We start from the raw sequence: 4,610 nt of genomic DNA on the forward strand, positions 1-4,610 counted from the left end.
GATTCATGTATCTAAACAATCAGACGGGATAATGCAAACAACAGCACATATCTACATGCTATGGATTATGTTATATAGATTTCATTTCAATTACATAAATGCTGCAGGAGTTGAGTTCGGACGTTAGTGTGAAAAGGACTATAGTAGAAAAGATCATAAATAGATCACAGGTAATAAGTCCTGGCGATACGAAGATCGGTCTGCTTCGTGTCCGAAAAAGTTTGTTATCAAACGTACAATGTACAATAATATGCCCAGTCCACTTTATCTTAATTTTATAATTGTTGGTAAAAACATTTATTTGAATTGGAAAGAAAACTGTATTAAGAGTTGGGTTATATGCAAGGGCACACATAAATGGTAATATATAACATTATATAAATTGGGTCTATGTGTTGTACATAAAGACACAATAAATTGTACAAAAGACCAAACAAGTGGAAAGAGACCTGGCAATTACGAAATGAATCTTATTGGAGACATAATAAGTTCTTAAAGATAAATTTATATATATAATAACTGTAAATAAAGCAAATGTTTGTGTGTTTAAGCGCTACGACAGATAAATTATTTGTAATGTTGTACGTACCTGCTGCTGTTTAGCTGATTATTTAAGATTATCCGATCTTTTCACGATCAAAAAAGCGACACAACTATTTATGGTAACTCTCCGGTTTTCACATGTCTTTATTTAATCGTTTTAAGCTATATATACCCGTTTAAATCAAAAGCGCTACAGACCGGGAACCCACTACAAATATTAATCGATATAGCAAATGATCCTTTTCAGTCTACTCGGGTATTCCGAATCAGTCTAAAATGCGGGCATTTCTAAACGTTTTACTATGGTGGCATATTTCTGCCAACAACATATCAACTTATTTATCTCGAAAATTTTCGTAAAAATGTCACTTATTCAGTTATTATCTGGCAAGTGACAAACTGCTTAATGTTATCCACTTAAGTATCTTAACATAACAAAACTGCCTGTTACACGGGTGGTAAACGCGCAATCCAATTCCCACTGGGAATACGCTAAAAATGGGTTGCGCGACTTCCGGTGCTGGTGTTGCGCAATCGAGGTAGGTGGGTTTTTGGTTTTGTAAATAATGACACATTTACGAGTGCTTTCGAAAAAAAGCAAAATGCTATTCGACACAAAAATGAATAAAGATCATATGTGTGAAATACCAACTTATTAATTTAAGAATCGGCCCTGTTATCACGAAAACTCTGCTGGCTCGAGCTGTCAAAAAAGCATGGAATCATGAAAAATGCAAATTTTCTACCTCTTGTGCCTTCTTTCTGGAAATGTGACGCTTCTAATGATCAAACGCGTGTAAAACAGTCATGAATATTACATACACTTGAATGAAATGTTACTTTTGGGGGAAAGATTGGCAAAAAATAATCGGGAATGGGGTTGCGCCCCGGGAATGGAGTTGCGCGTATACATTATATACATTATGATGTATACGAGCAGCTCCATTCCCGGTGCGCAACCCCATGCCCGTTTTTTTGTCAATTATGTCCCCGTAAGCAGGATTTGAAGCAAATAATTTTGATATTCGTTACTTTATAACAGTTGAGTTATCGTAAAAAGCCTCAGATGTCCTCAGATTAGGCATATGAGGTCAGAAACTCCCATTTTTGTTGATTTCATACTTTTTTCACGCTTCGTGTCGCCTGAGTTTTTGTGATAATAGAGCCGAATCATAAATTACAAACCAGATATTTTACACATATGATGTATTTTCATATTTGTGTTGAATAGCATTTTGCTTTTTTCGAGAAAATTTATTCTTGTCTCATACTAAGCAAAATCATAACTTCACATACCTCAATTTCGTCTTTTTTTTTACGCGCAACACCAGCACCGGACGTTGCGCAACCCATTTTAAGCGTATTCCCGGGGGGAATTGGATTGCGCGTTTACCACCCGTGAGTTAGTGCCCACTACTGCCATCCACATATTCACTTACTTTAACTAGGTATCTTGCTTTTTGTCAGTTAGTCAGTTATGGTTGGCAATATTTCGTAATCGTCCCCTATCATTACGGAATACTTTAGTAATGAAAATACATAAAGGGGCATAACAATTATGCAAATTTATCATTCAAAATCCTATCTATTAGCACAAACAATTAAGTGAGGTGGTAGGGGGTTAGGTGGATATACACTCATTAATTCTGTCACAGGGTGAGAAAAATGTGAAGCCAGACCGAGACCCGAACTCGGGGCCTCCGAATACCGTTCTGATAATCTACGGACTGAGCTACCCGACCACCTACACAATTTCTCCCCGTTTCAATATTTAAGTTCTATACCGTGACATATTTCCCCACCACTCAAATTTCAGCGGGTACTAAATCAAGCAATTACAGGCGTTGGAGACTAACCAGTATAATGCTGTCAATGTCCCACGTTGGGCGACAAATGTTACAGGATGAAAAACATGTGCAGCCACACCGGAACTCGAACCCGGGGGCTCGGAATACCGTTCCGATGCTGTTCCGACTGAGCTACGCGGCCGCCTATACATTTTCTCTCCTTTTTAATATTCAAGTTCTATACCGTGACAATTCCGTATAGGGGACGAAGGTCTAACCGTTAAACGCCAATTTGGGTACGGATATTAACTGGATATCATGAAAACGTTCACAATAACCACTTATTTATGTGAATGGCAGAAGTGGGCACTAACAGGCAGTTTTATCCTGTTAACATAATTATCTGGATAACACGCAATTTTGCCACTTGCCAGATAACTGGATATGCGACATTTTTAGGGAAAACTGTCTACTTAAATAAGTGGATATGTGGTTGGCAGGAATATGCCATCATATTTTACAGCTGATGAAAACATGTAAATTAAAAAAGAAAAGAAATAAAGCATGGCCTGTTTGTAATCTTTAAGCCCCTGTGCATATCAAACAACCGTAGGCTGTAACATTTACCTATTTTAAGCGATCAACACGGTTTATGTGTGTCTTATATTGACTCGAGATGCTATTTTTTTTTGCCGAGAAAATACAGAGTTGCTCTCTTCAAGAGACTTTTACTTTATTGTCAACCGATGCACACGGATAAATAATACACATACATGTACTTATCATATATAGATACATAAATATTTTAACATAACACATAAAATTTGTTTATCTTTAACAAAAGTCATTGATATTGGATATTCCGAAACTGTTCTATTCTATAACAAAGAGTTGTTTATTTATAACATACATGTATATACTTAACTTCTAGTTCATCAACGTTTAATATGTACTAGCTTTACCCAATTTATAAGCAGGTCCGAAAAAGTATATACCGCATTGTCTCCTGTGATAGTTAAAAATTATAATTAATCGACACATTAGCATGGTGTCAGTGAGCAGTTGACAGCGTGGACCGTACAGTTTAGCCTCCCCGGGAAGTTGCGTGTGAAGGTTTTTTTTGGGTTATGCTTCTTTTTATATAATCATTGACTTTTTGGGTCTGACAAGTCGTTTTATTGAAAGAATCATATTTTAATGGCCATCTCTCGATTTTGAAAAATAGGTTATTTGTTTTCTTGCCTGGCAATATACTGTTTTGTGATTTATTAGTTCAATGACGGCTGTTGCTGGACTGTACATGAATATGCCCGAAAATCTTCAAATTTAGTGCAAGAAGACTTACAGAAAAGACCTTTTCACTTTCGTATGTCCAAACCATACTATATGATACATTTTTTTCTGTTAACACACGGCGCATATCAAGGCGGAAGCTAAAAACTAAGGAAAACATGGTTTCAATATGAATTTGATTTGTACACCCGAGATTACTCTTATCGAAGTTATTTGCGCAATGAGCTGATGAGTGACAGTATTTGAGGCAGCCAAAGGGGAATATATTTAAAGTAGTTCCAACTGGAGTACTGTAAAATATATTTCAGTGTGTGTTGTTGGCGAGAAGTTCGATATTGGACATTGGATATGACCATGACATTGGACCATTCGACAATGGACATCAAAAAAACGACATTGAACATTCGATTTCAGAACGCAGTTGGACATTCGAAACCAGAACGACATTGGACATTTGAAACTAGAACGGCAATGGACATTCGGACCCAGAACGACATTCGACATTCGAATCCAGAACGACTCTGGACATTTCATTTCGAAACGACATTAGACATAAGAACCCAGAACGACATTGAACTTTCGAATCCAGAACGACATTTGTCATTACAAACTAGAACGACATTGGACATTCGAATCCAGAACGACATTGGACAAGCAAACCCGGAACGACGTAAGACATTCGAAACAATAATGACATTACACATTCGAATCCAGAACGAAATTGGATTTTTGAAACAAGAGCGACGTTTGACATTCGATTTCAAAACGATATTTGACATTCGACTTCGGAACGACATTTGACATTCGATTTCAAAACGACATTGGAATTTCGGTATTTATATACACCGATGGAAAATATCATCGAATGACCACTACAACAGACATACGAAAAGTTGACACCAAATCTAACCCCAGCATCACATGCAATGATATACAATAATGCAATTGCGAAATCCCTTTCATGAAAAATCGCAAGAGAGCGATGCA

The sequence above is a fragment of the Mercenaria mercenaria genome, unplaced genomic scaffold (genome assembly GCF_021730395.1).
Source record: "Mercenaria mercenaria strain notata unplaced genomic scaffold, MADL_Memer_1 contig_3392, whole genome shotgun sequence".
Lineage (NCBI taxonomy): Eukaryota > Metazoa > Mollusca > Bivalvia > Venerida > Veneridae > Mercenaria > Mercenaria mercenaria.